The sequence below is a fragment of the Macaca thibetana genome, chromosome 2 (assembly GCF_024542745.1).
Source record: "Macaca thibetana thibetana isolate TM-01 chromosome 2, ASM2454274v1, whole genome shotgun sequence".
In the NCBI taxonomy this organism is placed as follows: domain Eukaryota; kingdom Metazoa; phylum Chordata; class Mammalia; order Primates; family Cercopithecidae; genus Macaca; species Macaca thibetana.
In genome coordinates, this window is record NC_065579.1 from 102,371,754 (window position 1) to 102,388,558 (window position 16,805).

The 16,805-nt window shown below is 48.7% G+C and overlaps 1 pseudogene; it reads right to left on the reverse strand.

Moving 5' to 3' along the window:
• Window positions 1-238: 238 nt before the first annotated feature.
• Window positions 239-792, reverse strand: LOC126948746 (60S ribosomal protein L17-like; annotated as a pseudogene).
• Between the last annotated feature and the right edge of the window lie 16,013 nt (window positions 793-16,805).

The window sequence follows — 16,805 nt, forward strand, 5'->3', positions numbered from 1 at the left end:
CCAGCTCCAGCTCCTGGCTGGGACATGAAAGAGCTCTACTGACAGGTAAAGGCCTCTGAACCTTAGGGGTGGGCTTGTGAAAGGAGTGACAGTTCCCACTTCCCTGGGTTGTGATAAAGAACAACAGACTGCCTTGTGGAAGCCCCCAGCCTGGGGTCTGAGCACCAGGCACCCAGCTTACCTCTACACCTTCCCTTTCTCTCAGTCTTATTGAGTTCTAGGGATTCAAAGTCCCCCCCCGCCTTTTAATTGCATTTATTTTAATGCTGAATTTACTCCTGTGCCATAAGTTTTTGTTTCTTCAGTTTCTTCTGGGATATCTTTTTCTTCTGGGCAACCTCCTCTTCTGGTTTAGGAACAATCTGTTCCTTTTCAGTAAGGACCATCTCGATGTGGCAGGGAGAGCTAATGTGTGGGTTAATCTGACCACGAGCTCTGTAGGTCCGGGAGCGCATCTTAGGTGCTTTGTTCACTTGGATATCTTCAATGACCAGAGAATCTACATGGAAACCCTTAAGTTCAGCATTACTCCTTGCATTTTTAAGCATGTGCAGCAAAAATTCAGCACTCTTTTTGGGCCACTGACCTTGTGTCCAGCCCCACTCTTGGCCTGGGCGCACCTGCCAACCCCACCATTGTAACGTCGGAATGATACTCCGTGGCTTTTCATATATACATACCCGTGATGGCCTGGGCAGTTTCACGAGTGTTCTTAAAGTGAACACGAAGATTGGAACCTCTTGATTTGCATGATTTTGTGGGGTTCTCTGGGTCAAGTGAATAGTGAACCATTTTCACAGATTACCTCAGGCTGCTTAAGGAAAGAGGAAGAGTGGTGGCTGCTGGGAGAACTCATGAGAACTTCGAATTGAAAGTTTTACATACATCGCCCCTTGAGTTCTCACAGTGAGGTTGGAATTTGTTCTCCTTAGACAGATAAGGAACTGAAGGCTCAGAGGAGCTACACAACTTGCCCAAGGTCACAGAGGGAGATCCAAGAAATTCACAACCAAGCCATGAAAAGAAATAGTTACTCAGTATCCTATGCACCCAGCACTGACTTTTATCATTATTATTTTGTTGTTGTTGTTGAGACATAGTCTCGCTCTGTTACCCAGGCTGGAGTGCAATGGGGCCATCTCGGCTCACTGCAACCTCCACCTTTCGAGTTCAAGCAATTATCCTGCCTCAGCCTCCCAGATAGCTGGGATTACAGGTGTACATCACCACGCCCGGCTAATTTTTGTAATTTTAGTAGAGATGGGATTTCACCATGTTGGCCAGGCTGCTCTCGAACTCCTGACCTCAGGTGATCTGCCTGCCTTGGCCTCCCAAAGTACTGGGATTACAGGTGTGAGCCACCGTGCCCAGCCCCAGCACTGACTTTTAAAAATGCTCAGTGGCTCACACCTGTAATCCCAGCACTTTGGGAGGATGAGGGGGGAGGATCACTTGATCACAGGAGTTTGAGATAAGCCTGGGCAACATGATGAAACACCGTTTCTACACAAAATACAAAAATTTACTGGGCATGGTGGCATGCACCTGTGGTCCCGGCTACATGGGAGGCTAAAGCAAGAGGATCGCCTGAGACTAGAAGTTTGAGGCTGCAGTGAGCTGTGATTGTACCACTGCACTCAGTCTGGATGACAGAGCTAGACTGCCTCAAAAAATAAAATAATAAAATAAAATAATATATATAAATATACATCGTGATCCCCACTGCTAGACCCCACACAGGCCCTAAGGAACTGACAGAGCAGAGTAAAACACAGTCCAGCCGAGGGGAGCCTGTCCAGCGGGTGCTACTACACAGATGGGGAGGCAAGGGCAATGGGGTGGGTTGTGCTCAGCAGCCTGGGACAGGAAGAGAGAAAGAGGTGGCATTTACTGCTTCCTGGGGAACAGTAGGAGTTCCCAGACTCCCTCATTCACTGAGAACATCCTGATATTTCACCTGGCGGTGAATTGTTGCTGGTGGCGGGACAAGGCAGAGGAGGGCCTTCCAGGCTTCCTCAAAGACATGGAGTCAAGAAGCTGAGGCATATATCTTTCCTGTTCTCCCAGGAGATGCACTCTCCTCCCCCTCCAGCCTGGACAGCATTGCATTCATTTTTTTCTTTTGTTTTTTTTGTGTGTGTGTGTGTGTGGTTTTTTTTTTTTTTTGAGACTGAATCTCACTTTGTTGCGCAGGCTGGAGTGCAGTGGTGTGATCTCGGCTCACTGCAACCTCCACCTCCCAGTTCAAGCAATTCTCATGCCTCAGCCTCCTGAGTGGCTAGGATTACAGGTGCGTGCCACCACACCTGGCTAATTTTTTTGTATTTTTTTTTTAGTAGAGATGGGGTTTCACCATGTTGGACAGGCTGGTCTGGAACTCCTGATCTCAAGTGATCTGCCTGCCTTGGCCTCCCAAAATGCTGGGATTACAGACGTGACCCACTGCACCCTGCCTCATTTTTATCTTTTGGCATTTAGTTTCTCTGTTAATATTACGGTCCTGTCATTCTTATGTTCATTTGCAGAATGCACATTTCTTTTCTTTTCTTCTGAGACAGAACCTTACTCTTCACTCCAGTCTCCCAGGCTGGAGTGCAGTGGCATGATCACAGCTCACTGCAGCCTTGACCTCCCGAACTCAAGCAATCCTCCTCCCTTAGCTTCCCAAGTAGCTGCGACTACAGGCGCACACCACCATCCCAAGCTAATTTAAAAAATTTTTTTATAGAGACAAGGTTTCCCCATGTTGCTCACGCTGGTTTCAAACTCCTGAGCTCGAGCAATCCTGTTGAGATTACAGGCATGAGCCACCGCACCTGGCGTACATTTCTTGAATGCTAACTGTGCACATGACACTGTACGCTAGTTGTGTGAGGCACACAGATATGAATGAGGCATCCTAACCCCCGATGGCCACTAAGAGGGAGTTACATACATAAATAATCATAATACAAGGAAGAAGATGTTAAGTGGTCCAACTAAGGTTAAGATAAAGCATTATAAAAGTTCAGAGATGAGAAAAATAATGTCCAAAGGGCAGTTGGAAAAGATTTCATGAAGGAGGCAACATTTGTGTTCACTATAGAAAGAGAAAGGACAATTTTTAAATTTTAAGGAATAGCTGGGTACAGTGGCTCATGCCTGTAATCCCAGCACTTTGGGAGGCCAAGGTGGGTAGATCACCTGAGGTCAGGAGTTCGAGACCAGCCTGGCCAATGTGGTGAAGCCCCATCTTTACTAAAAATACAAAAATTAGCTTATGTGGTGGTGCATGCTTGTAATCCCAGCTACTCGGGAGACTGAGGCATAAGAATCACTTGAACCCGGGAGACAGAGCTGAGCTGAGATAGTACCACTATACTCCAACCTGGGCAACAGAGTGAGACTCTGTTCCAAAAAAAAAAAAAAGTTAAGGAACAAGCTGAGATGTGCTTTCTGGTTAGAGGGCACAGTGTGAACCAAAGTAAGTTCTGCAAACGTTTGGATTATGTGACCCTTTAAACCTGTGAGGCCATGTTGGTATAGCTGGCTCACTACTGCCTCCCCAGCAACTGGCCTGGCACACAGAAGGCACTCAGTAAAAATTTGTTGCCTTTTTGTTTTGTTTTTTTTTTTTGAGACGGAGTTTTGCTCTTGTTTTTTTTTTTTTTTTTGAGACGGAGTCTCGCTCTGTCGCCTGGGCTGGAGTGCAGTGGCCGGATCTCAGCTCACTGCAAGCTCCGCCTCCCGGGTTCACGCCATTCTCCTGCCTCAGCCTCCCGAATAGCTGGGACTACAGGCGCCCGCCACCTCGCCCGGCTAGTTTTCTGTATTTTTTTTAGTAGAGACGGGGTTTCACCATGTTAGCCAGAATGGTCTCGATCTCCTGACCTCGTGATCCGCCCGCCTCGGCCTCCCAGAGTGCTGGGATTACAGGCTTGAGCCACCGCGCCCGGCCTGAGTTTTGCTCTTGTTGCCCAAGCTGGGGTACAATTGGCATGATCTCGGCTCACTGCAACCTCTGTCTCCTGGGTTCAAGCGATTCTCCTGCCTCAGCCTCCTGAGTAGCTGGGATTACAGGAACCTGCCACCACGCCTGGCTATTTTTTTGTATATTTAGTAGAAACGGGGTTTCTCCATGTTAGCCAGCTGGTCTTGAACTCCTGACCTCAGGTAATCTGCCCACCTCGGCCTCCCAAAGTGCTGGGATTACAGGTGTGAACCACCGCGCCCGGCCAAAAATTTGTTGCTTTGATCAGTGGTTCAGTTTGGCTGGAGTGTAGAGAACTTGGAGAGGGACAATAGGCAGAAGGAAAATCTTAGTTATTCATTGCTGCACAACAAATTACCTCAAATCTTCGCACTTACTACAACAATAAACATTGATTATCTCTCAGAGTTTCTGCAGATCAGGAATTTGGGAATGGCTTGACTGGGCAGTTCCGGCTTGAAATCTCAAGAATTGCAGTCACATTTGGATAGGGTTGCATTGTCTGAGGGCTTAGCTAAGGCCAGGGGATTCCCTTCCAAGGCGGCTTACTCACAGGGCTGGCAAGTTAGTGCTGGCTTTGGCAGGAGATCTTGCTTCTTCACCATGTGGGCTCCTCCACAGGGCTGCTTCAGGGTCCTTATGGTGTGGACATTGACTTCCTCTGGAGTGAGTGGTGGGCATGGAGGCATGCACCTGTGGTCCCAGCTACATGGGAGGCTGAAGCATGTAGTGAGTGATCCAAGAGACAGGATGTAGGAGGGAGCTGTAACCTCTTCACAGCCAAGCCTTGGAAGTCACTCTGTAGCATCACTTCTGCTACATTCTGTGCACTAGAAGCAAGTCATTTAAGTCTGACCCACTTTCAAGGGAAAGGGAATCAGCCTCCACCTTGGAAAGGGGAAATGGCAAATAATTTGCAGGCATATTTTAAGTAACCACAGACCATGAGGGTAAGAAGGTTTGTCTGCTCAGAACTCAGGGGTTCTTCAGCTGAGTGGGACTCCAAGGGATCCAGCTTTCTGTGGGGATCCAGCGGTCCTGCCCTGGTGCCATCTATCCAAGGGACTGTGGGCTTCTGGCAGCAAAACCAAGAACCAAGGCAAGACCCAGTGCTGCCTGCTGTTGAGAAATCTGAAGTGGCTCAGACCAGAGCAGGGGGTGCTCCCCATCTGGCAAGCACATAGCAAGAGGACATGAGCCCTTTTGCCCCAGGAGAGTCAGGAAAGGCCTCCTGGGGGTGGCATCTGAGCTGCATTCTTTCAAAGCTTTTATTAGGCCTAAAGTGTGGGGCTGGGTGTATACACAGAAGGTTAAACGCACCTGGTGTGGCGGCTCAGCAGGCATCGGAAGCCACACAGGAGAGCTGAGGCCTGAGGACACTCCCACCGACCATAGCAGCAGACACTGTCTCTGCCCTGCAGCTGGTGAGACCTTTCTAATGCCACTTGGTGTTGGCATACAGCTTTTCAGATGGCTGTGGACTGTCCCACAAGAACTCCGTGAGCTCCGTGGGGCAGGCTAAAGTGCGCTGGAGATTGTATGTGTAAACTGTTTGCTCATTTCCCCAATCAAAGGTCCCTGAACATTGTTGGGGTCTTCTCCCCCTTTCTGCTCCTACTTCTCTGAATGTGCTTACCCTATATGGGCCTGTTTACCTCTCTGCTGCTGCTGCTGCTTCTTTTTTTTTTTTTTTTTTTTGAGACGGAGTTTCGCTCTCGTTGCCCAGGCTGGAGTGCAGGGGTGCGATTCGACTCCCGGGTTCAAGCAATTCTCCTGCCTCAACCTCCCAAGTAGCTGGGATTACAGGTGTGTGCCACCATGCCCAGATGATTTTTTGTATTTTAGTAAAAACAGGATTTCTCCATGTTGGTCAGGGTGGTCTCAAACTCCTGACCTCAGGTGATCTGCCTGCCTTGGCCTCCCAAAGTGCTGGGATTACAGGTGTGAGCTACTGTGCCTTTTTTTTTTTTTTTTTTTTAATGGAGTTTCACTCTTGTTGCCCAGGTGGAAGTGCAATGGTGTGATCTCGGCTCACTGCAACCTCCATGTCCTGGGTTCAAGTGATTCTTCTGCCTCAGCCTCCCAAGTAGCTGGGATTACAGGTGTTCGCCACCATGCACCTGGCCATTGAACTTGCTTTGTCTAGGTACTACACATCACCTCAGAACCAGAGAACAGCAATGATGTCATTGGGAAATCCCACAATTGCCAATTAGTGCAATTGGCACTAATGTCTAGGGTGTAAGCACCTAGAGAGGGCAGTGGTTAAAATTAATGTATATGTAGTTAAGGCTGGATGAGGTGGCTCACACCTGTAATCCTAGCACTTTGGGGGACTGAGGTGGGAGGATCACCTGAGGTCAGGAGTTTGAGACCAGCCTGGCCAACATGGTGAAACCCTGTCTCTACTAAAAATACAAAAGTTAGCCAGGCTTGGTGGTGCATGCCTGTAATCCCAGCTATTTGGGAGGCTGAGGCAGGAAAACTGCTTAAACCTGGGAGGCAGAGGTTGCAGTGAGCCGAGATCGCACCACTGGACTCCAGCCTGGGTGATAGAGCGAGACTCCATCTCAAAAAAAAAATATATATATATATGTAGTTAAAATTGAGTTGTATGCATATTGCCTTTTACTGTATATAAATTATTCCTTTATTAAGCAAAACAAATAATGTTAGTAACCTTGTACCTGATGCTCACCATAAGAGAGACCCACATGTGTGCTAAGTAATGAATCAAATCGCATTACCCAACAGACCTCATCCTGTGTAAGTCTCAGTAGTGGGTAGGGTTTCAAAGAAGTAAAGAGTGGCACTTTTTGAAGTGCCAGCTTATCTTTTTGGAGTCCCTCAGTGTTAGAGTTTAAATGCAAGCATTAAGCCCTCTCAATACTTCTCGTTCACTTCTCTAAAATTTTGGTAGGCTGGGCGTGGTGGCTCACACCTGTAATCCCAGTGCTGTGGGAGGCACAGATGGGAAGATCACTGAAGGCCAGGCGTTAGAGACCAGTCTGGGCAACAAAGCGAGGTCCCATCTTTAAGGAAACAAAAATTTTTTTTTAATTAGCCAGGACTGGTGGCATGCACATGTAGCCCCAGCTACTGGGGAGGCTGAGGCAGGAGAATCACTTGAGCCCAGGAGTTTGAGGTTATAGGGAGCCATGATTGCACTCCAGACTGGGTGATAGAGCAAGACCCTGTCTCAAAAAAAAAAAAAAAAAAAGATAAGTAGTCCTGGCATGGTGGCTCACACCTGTAATCCCAATACTTTGGGAGACGGATGTGGGCGGATCACCTGAGCTCAAGAGTTCAAAACCAGCCTGGCCAATATGTGAAACCCCATCTCTACTAAAAATACAAAAATTAGCCAGACTTGGTGGTAAGCACCTGTAATCCCAGCTGCTTGGGAGGCTGAGGCAGGAGAATCGCTTGAACCTGGGAGGTGGAGGTTGCAGTGAGCCAAGATTGCACCATTGCACTCCAGCCTGAGCAACAAGAGTGAAACTCCATCTCAAAAAAACAAACAAACAAACAAACAAAAAATCATAGCAAGACCTCATCTCAAAAAAAAAAAAAAAAAAAAAAAAAAGAGAGAAAGAGAGAGAGAGAGAGAGAGGGCTATGGTCTTTGGTTAGCACCCTTTCTTGGCCTGGAACATCCAGCACAAGGGGCAAGTGGGTCAGAAGAGATGAACTCAGGGCTGGGTACAGTGGCTCATGCCTGTAATCCCACCACTTTGGGAGGCTGAGGCAGGCGGATCACCCAAGGCCAGGAGTTTGAGACCAGCCTGACCAATGTAGTGAAACCCAGTGTCTACTGAAAATACAAAACTTACCTGGGCTTGGTGGCACATGCCTGTAATCCCAGCTATTTGGGAGGCTGAGGCAGGAGAATGACTTGAACCTGGGAGGTGGATGTTGCAGTGAGCCAAGATCCCGCCACTGCACTCTAGCCTGTGTGACTCTGTCTCAAAAAAAAAGAAGAAGAAGAAGAGATGAACTCAGGGCCTATGAGACCACAGCTAGGAGCACACATCTACCTTCTGCATTACAACAGGCTACTCCCCTCCCTGTCCAAACAATCTGGGTGAAAGCCACCTCCAAGCATTTCTCCTGGCATGCATCACCACCCCAGAACCTGCTCAGAGATCAGCACTGATGTCAGCAGGGAATCCCAGGCAATCAGCAGCGGGGTGTGCAGCCTGATCTGTCTCTCTGGGGCACCCAGGTGAGAAAAACCCTACCCAGGGGCGTGTTTAACTGGTTTTTTATGGACTTTCCTGGCTCAGAGAACTTGGCTAAGATGCCACAGGCACTATGCAGCAGTCAGGTTATATACCTGCCCATACCCAAGACCCACAGGGGTGCTCAGCAACCTTCCTTAGAAACAGGAGACAGAAGGCCAGGCGCGGTGGCAGATTACATGCCTGTAATCCCAGCACTTTGGGAGGCCGAGGCAGGCACATCACTTGAGGTCAGGAGTTCAAGACCAGCCTGGCCAATATGGTGAAACCCTGACTCTACTAAAAATACAAAAATTAGCCAGCCGTAGTGGCAGATGCCTGTAATCTGAGCTACTCAGGAGGCTGAGGCAGGAGAATGGCTTGAACCCTGGAGGCAGAGGTTGCAGTGAGCCAAGATCGCATCACTGCACTCCAGCCTGGATGACAAAGTGAGACTCCTTCTCAAAGAAAAAAAGAAGAAGTATGATGCTATGTACTCCAAAGTCATGCTGACTGGGTTCCAGTCATGGTTCCTTCACTGATGAGCTGCAAGGCCTTCAGATGATGTATGATGGTACCAGAACCCAATGTGCCCTTGATAAGTAGAATCAGGATCAATCATCATTATCATCATCATCATCATCATCATCATCATAATATTTTAGTTCTATTGGAGGGGGACATAAGTTGGCCATGACAGGTTGTGGGTTTTGTCACCTACAACATGCAAAGAAACATGGAAAAGAACATAGGGGACAGAACAGAGAGCTGAGAGGCGGAGCATGGGCCTGGGAGGCAGGTCACACACAATCACCTAGCCCTGTTCTCAGCAGGAAGAATCCGTTCTCGCTCAGGTCACTTGCTCAAGCTGGGGACTAGCCTGCCCAATTTAGATGGGAAAGTCATTGGAGAGGACCTTGTTCAGCCAGTGAACAAGAGAAATGCCCACACTTTCTTCCAAGATAGAATCTGAGGGGGCTGCACCTCACATGATTCCTCTAAGGCTGCTCCTGGACTCCTGGCCACTGTGACTGTTGTTCATATCATCAGGAATGAAGCCTGAGCAAGTAGTTTGAGGCCAGGGCATCTGGTTGTAAGCACTGGCTTTGTCACTTACTAATGGGTGATCTTGAGCAAGTTGGTTAAGCTCTATAAGCTCTAAGTTGCTCATATATAAATGAAACAGTCATAAACCCTCAGTTCCACAAAATTACTGAGAGGGTCAAGGAAGATAACAACGATGAAACTACGTGAATGATAGGGACAATTATTATTACATAGCACCCTGGCTGGGGCTTCTGGATTCTGGTTTTGGCCCCACCCTTCCCCTAGGGTAAATCCCTTCCCTTCTCTGCACATTCCAAATAGTCGGGTTAAAAGAATCTCTGTGTTTGGCCAAGTCTGACAGTCAACGATGAGATGATCGTGGTGGGAAAAGCAGGCGATGGGAACTGCTGGAAAGTCCACACAAGGCCAACAGACAACAGCAGCTAGTGCTGAATGATGAAAGGAAGTGACCCCACGTGGGCGGCCCAAGATTCTGGCAGCCCTGGGCTTACGCAGGGAGGCCCCAGCTGATTGGCCTCAGTTCCCTGAGCAGCTCCGGGACGCAGCCCACCCCTGAGCGCCCGGGCAAAGCCGGGGCAGGGCCACTCAGAGTGGGAGGGGCAGGCCGGGCAGACATTACGTCATCTGTGCGTGTATAAATCATAGGCCCACCCTCCCGGGGCCCCAGCGGCTCTAATGCTCTCTGGCCAGGATCTCTGAGTTCCTTGCTGTGTCCCCAACCCTTCGCATTCCAGGCTCCCAAGGAACTGAGCTGGGACCTTCTGGGCTTCTGTCCAAGCAGCTCGTTCTAATTACCCCACCCCCTTCATCCCCCGGGAATAAACAATATAGCCTTAAACGAGGGCCTCTGCTCAGCCTTGAGGAAAACACTGGGCCACGGTGAGTGTTTATTTCTTTATACCCACACTTTGTTCCAAGATAGAACCTGAAGGAGCTGTGTTTATTCTCGTTCTCCTGTCCCCTCCCTGGACTTCCAGGCACTTCGAGTGTCGCATGCTCACGTTCACAAGACCCTCTGGGATAGCAGAGGGGACAGGTTTTGAATCAGAAATGTGGGGGTTTGATTCCAGTTCTGCCTCCTTAGTAACTGGCAAGTCTCCCAGTCTCTAATTTCCTTGTCTACAGAATGGGTCTACAGAATGGGACTCACCGGGTTGCTGTGAAGGTGATTTGACTTGGGGCATGTCAGGTGGCTATGCACAGTAGGTGCACCTGCGATGACCTTCCGTTCTCCTTCACCTTTCCATTACACCAGGATTCTCAGACTTGAGAACCACAGGAGGGTTATTAAAGCTCAGATTGCAGGGCCCCACCACCAAAGCCTCCGATTCAGATCCTGAGGTTTGCATTTCTAACAGGCTCCCAGGCCTGCTGCTGCAGCTGCTCCAGGAGCCACACTTTGAAAACCATTGCATTAGAAACTCCTGACTTCGGCCGGGCGCGGTGGCTCAAGCCTGTAATCCCAGCACTTTGGGAGGCCGAGGCGGGTGGATCACGAGGTCAGGAGATCGAGACTATCCTGGCTAACATGGTGAAACCCCGTCTCTACTAAAAATACAAAAAACTAGCCAGGCGTGGTGGCGGGCGCCTGTAGTCTCAGCTACTTGGGAGGCTGAGGCGGGAGAATGGCGTGAACCCGGGAGGCGGAGCTTGCAGTGAGCCGAGATCATGCCACTGCACTCCAGCCTGGGAGACACAGCGAGACTCCGTCTCTCAAAAAAAAAAAAAAAAAAAAAAAAAAAAGAAACTCCTGACTTCAAGTGATCCCCAGCCTCGGCCTCCCAAAGTGCAGGGATTACAGGTATGAGGCATTGCGCCAGCCCCCGGTAGTTTTGTTTTGTTTTGTTTTGTTTTGTTTTGTTTGAGATGGAGTTTCACTCTTGTTGCCTAGGCTGGAGGGCAATGGCGTGTTCTCGGCTCACCACAACCTCCACCTCCCAGGTTCAAGCAATTCTCCTGCCTCAGCCTCCCGAGTAGCTGGGATTACAGGCATGCACCACCACGCCTGGCTAATTTTGTATTTGTAGTAGAGATGGGGTTTCTCCATGTTGAGACTGGTCTTGAACTCCTGACCTCAGGTGATCTACCTGCCTCGGCCTCCCAAAGTGTTGGGATTACAGGCGTCAGCCACTGCACCTGGCCAGTTTTTTGGTTTTTTTTTTTGAGAAGGAGTTTCATTCTTGTTGCCCAGGCTGGAGTGCAATGGCGCGATCTTGGCTCATTGCAACCTCTGCCTCCTGAATTCAAGCGATTCTCCTGTCTCAGCCTCCCAAGTAGCTGGAATTACAGGCATGCACCACCACACCCAGCTAATTTTGTATTTTTAGTACAGGCAGGGTTTCACCATGTTGTTCAGGTTGATCTCGAACTCCTGACCTCAGGTGATCTGCTCTCCTCGACCTCCCAAAGTGCAGGTGTTTTTTGTGTTTGTCTTTGCTTTTGTTTTGTTTTGTTTTTTGTTTTAAGACAGCATCTTGCTCTGTCGCCAGGCTAGAGTGCAGTGGCATGATCTTGGCTCACTGCAACCTCTTCCTCCCTGGTTCAAGCGATTCTCCTGCCTCAGCCTCCCGAGTAGCTGGGACTACAGGTGTGCGCCACCACGCCCAGCTAATTTTTGTATTTTTAGTAGAGATGGGGTTTCATCATGTTGGCCAGGATGGTCTCGATCTCTTGACCTTGTGATCCACTGCCTCAGCCTCCCAAAGTACTGGGATTATAAGCATGAGCCACTGCCCCTCACCAGTAGTTTTTTTTAATAGCTTTATTGATATATAATTTACATACCATAAAATTCACCCATTTTCAATGTACAGCTTAATGAGTTTTAGTAAATGTAGAGAGTTGTGTAACCATCACCAAAATCCAGTTTTAGAACATTCCCATTATCCTAAAAACTTCCCTCTGGCCCATTTGCAGTCAACTCTCATGTCCACTCCAAGCTGCAGGCAACCCCTATTCTGCGTTCTGGCTGTATGTTTCACCATTTCTAGGAATGTCACATATATGGACTCATACAAGGTGTGGGCTGTTGTGTTTGGCATTTTTCAGAGAGGTTCATCCATGCATCAGTATCGGCATGTCATCAGTAGCTCGCTCCTTTCTACTGCTGAGTAGCATTCCACTGCATGGATGTACCACAGTTTATTCACTCACCAGTGACAGACATTTGAGCTGTTTCCAGGTTTTTTTCCCAGTTTTTTTCTTTTTTCCTTTCTTTTTTTTTTTTTTTTTTGTGAGACAGAGTCTCACTCTGTCGCCCAGGCTGGAGTGCAGTGGCGCAATCTCAGCTCACTGCAACCTCCGCCTCCCGGGTTCAAGCAATTCTCCTGCCTCAGCCTCCGTAGTAGCTGGGATTACAGGCGCACGCCACCATGCCTGGCTACTTTTTGTATTTTGTTTTTAGTAGAGACGGGGTTTCACCATGAACTCCTGACCTCGTGATCTGCCTGCCTCGGCCTCTCAAAGTGCTGGGATTACAGTCATGAGCCACCACACCCGGCCTTTTTATTTTATTTTATTTTATTTTATTTTATTTTATTTTATTTTATTTTATTTATTTTATTGAGACAGAGACTCTCTTTGTCACTCAGGCTGGAGTGCAGTGGCATGATCTCAGCTCACTGCAGCCTCTACCTCCCAGGCTCAAGTGACCCTACTGCCTCACCTCCCAAGTAGCTGGGACTACAGCACATGCCACATGCCAGCTAATTTTTGTATTTTTAATAGAGACAGGTTTCCTCATGTTGCCCATGCTTGTCTTAAACTCCTGGGCTCAAGCGATCTGCCCACCATAGCCTCCCAAAGTACTGGGATTACAGGTGTGAACCACTGTACCCGGCCAGTTTCTAGTTTTATGAGTAAAGCTGCTGTGACCATTCATGTACAAGCTTTTGTGGGGGCATTGTGCTTTTTTATTTTATGTTTTTGAGACGGAGTTTCACTCTTGTTGCCTAGGCTGGAGTGCAATGGCACGATCTAGGATAACTGCAACTTCTGCCCCGGGTTCAAAAGATTCTCCTGCCTCAGCCTCCCAAGTAGCTGGGATTACAGGCATGCGCCACCATGCCTGGCTAATTTTTTTTTTTTTTTTCTTGAGACGGAGTTTCACTCTTGTTGCTCAGGCTGCAGTGCAATGGCACAATCTCGGCTCACTTGAACTCCGCCTCCCGGGTTCAAGCAGTTCTCCTGCCTCAGCCTCCCGAGTAGCTGCAGGCATGAGCCACCGCGCCCAGCCTAATTTTGTATTTTTAATAGGGACAAGTTTTCTCCATGTTGGTCAGGCTGGTCTCAAACTCCCGACCTCAGGTGATCTGCCTGCCTTGGCCTCCCAAAGTGCTGGGATTACAGGTGTGAGCCATTGCGTCTGGCCTATTTTTTATTTTTGAGATGGAGTCTTGCTCTGTCGCCCATGCTGGAGTGCAGTGGCACAATCTCGGCTCACTGCAACCTCCGCCTCCCGGGTTCAAGTGATTCTCCTGCCTCAGCTCTGGAGTAGCTGGGATTACAGGCACACACCACCACGCCCAGCTGATGTTTTGTATTTTAGTAGAGGCGGGGTTTCACTGTGTTGCCCTGGCTGGTCTTGAACTCCTGAGCTTAAACAATCTGCGTGTCTCGGCCTCCCAAAGTGCTAGGATTACAGGCGTGAGCCACTGCGCCCAGCCTATTATTATTATTATTATCATTATTATTTTGAGACGTAGTTTTGCTCATGTTGCCCAGGTTGGAGTGCAGTGGTGTGATCTCAGCTCACTGCAACCTCCACCTCCAGGTTCAAGCAATTCTCCTGCCTCCGTCTCCCAAGTAGCTGGGACCACAGGTGCATGCCACCACAACTGTCTAATTTTTTGCATTTTTAGTAGAGGCAGGGTTTCACCATATTGGCCAGGTTGGTCTTGAACTCCTGACCTCAAGTGATGTGCCTGCCTCGGCCTCCCAAAGTGCTGGTATTACAGTATTACAGCCGTGAGCTACTGCACCCGGCCTTTAAATGCTTTTTTTTTTTTTTTTTGAGGCGGAGTCTCGCTCTATCCGCCAGACTGGAGAGCACAGTGGGCGAGATCTCAGCTCACTGCAAGCTCCGCCTTTCCGATTCATGCCATTCTCCTGCCTCAGCCTCCTGAGTAGCTGGAACTACAGCTACTATGCCTAGCTATTTTTTTTGTATTTTTTAGTAGAGATGGGATTTCACCGTGTTAACCAGGATGGTCTCAATCTCCTGACCTAGTGATCCGCCTGTCTCGGCCTCTCAAAGTGCTGGGATTATAGGCGTGAGCCACTGCGCCCGGCCTTTTTTTTTTTTTTTTTTTTTTTTTTTTCTTTTTCTTTTTTTGAGAAGGAGTTTTGCTCTTGTTGCCCAGGCTGGAGTGCAGTGGTGTGATCTTGGCTCACTGCAACCTCTGCCTCCAGGGTTCAAGCGACTCTCCTGCCTCAGCCTCCCAAGTAGCTGGGATTACAGGCATGTGCCACCATGCCCAGCTAATTTTGTATTTTTAGTAAAGACAGGGTTTCTCCATGTTGGTCAGGCTGGTCTCAAACTCCTGACCTCGGGTGATTCACCCGCCTCGGCCTCCCAAAGTGCTGGGATTACAGGCATGAGCCACCGTGCCCGGCCTCTTTAAATGCTATTTTTAAGAGTAAATCCTGGCCAGGCATGGTGGCTCATGCCTGTAATCCCAGCACTTTGGGAGGCCAAGGCCGGTGTATCACAAGGTCAGGAGTTCAAGACCAGCCTGGCCAAGATGATGAAACTCCGTCTCTACTAAAAATACAAAAATTAGCCGGGTATGGTAGTGGCCCCTATAATCCCAGCTACTTGGGAGGCTGAGACAGAGAATTGCTTGAACCTGGGAGGTGGAGGTTGCAGTGAGCCGAGATCTCACCACTACACTCCAGCCTGGGTGACAGAGTGAGACTCTGTCTCAAACAACAAAAAAGAAGTAAATCCTAATTTACCAACCCACCCCTTCTCCCTCCGTAGTGAGTGCAGCCCACTCTGTTGGAGGTATGAGACAAGAGATAATTCCAAAAGACTAACGGGGGCCCCCAGCCTCCCACCAGCAGTTAACCAGTTGAGATCAAACTCAGACCTCTCCCAGGCCCTGCCATCCCATAGCCTCACCTCACCCATTGTCATCTCCCTCCCCTACATTACTCCAAATGTTATGCCTTGATTTAGAGCAGGCGATTAGAGGATTTTGCCCTCAGTTAAATTAAACTTCTCAAAGCAGCCAGTAGGGAAGAGAATGAAAACAGGATTGACCCAGATCTCTTGAAAATCCTGGGGCTTTTCATCAATCCTGAGCATCAGTAGGCCTGGAATGTTCTCATGGAGGAGGCACTGTCTGGTCCAAAACTAGTGTCGTCTCTGTGTGTATGGCTAGTCCGCAGCAAACTCAGGACCCAACACTGGCCTTCTACCACAAACCCCTGATTCTTTGCTGTTCTTTGGCTCCCTGGCTTGACAGACTTTGTGTCTAAAACGCCTAGATTCTGCTTCTCATGTCTCGGGTACATCCTAGCTGCTGTCTGGGAAAGCACTGTTCTTGTTCCCCTTCTGAGCCCTTTCATCTGCCACATGGCAAGGCAGTCAACACTGTATTCTCTCTAAACACACAGTCACTTGCAAGGGCCTGAAAGAGTCCATAGAGCAAAGGCTGCCTATCCATGACCCTTTGCTCCAAGCCAGGAGCCAGTTTCCCTCTCCAGTTTCAGTGACCCTCTCTCATGTCCAGGCAGTTTCTGAGCTTAAATCATAGCCCATGCCATTTGGTGGAGGAGGTTCTGGCTTCAGAATCCAAATATCTGGGTTGTGTTCCTGGGGCAGCAGGGACCTCAGGCTCTTTTTTTTTTTTTTTTTTTTTTTCTTTTTCTATTTCTTTTCTTTTTTTTTTGAGATGCAGTCTTGCTCTGTACCCCAGGCTGGAGTATAGTGGTGTGATCTCGGCTCACTGCAAACTGTCTTCTGGATTCAAGCGATTCTCCAGCCTCAGCCTCCTGAGTAGCTGGGATTACAGGCATGCACCACCACATCCGGCTAATTTTTGTATTTTTAGTAGAGACAAGGTTTCACTATGTTGCCCAGGCTGGTCTCGAACCCCTGACCTTAAGTGATCTGCCTGCCTTGGCCTCCGAAAGTGCTGGGATTACAGGCATGAGCCACCATGCCTGTCCCACGTTTTATTTTTCATAAAACATTTCCTGAGTGTTTACTATTCATTCTTTCTTCCATTGGTTTGTTCATTCATCCATTCAACAGAAACTTTAAGTGCCAACAGTGTGCCAAAAACTGTGAAATGCACTAGAAAAAAAAAAAAAAAGTAAAACTTTGTGTCTGGGAGCAGTGGCTCATGCCCGTAATACCAGCACTTTGGGAGGCTGAGGCAGGTGGATCACATGAGGCCAAGAGTTAGAGACCAGCCTGGCCAAAATGGTAAAACACTGTCTCTGCTAAAAATACAAAAATTAGCCAAGCATGGTGGTGGGCACCTGTAACCCCAGTTACTTGGGAGGCTGAGGCAGGAGAATCACTTGAACCTGGGAGGCAGA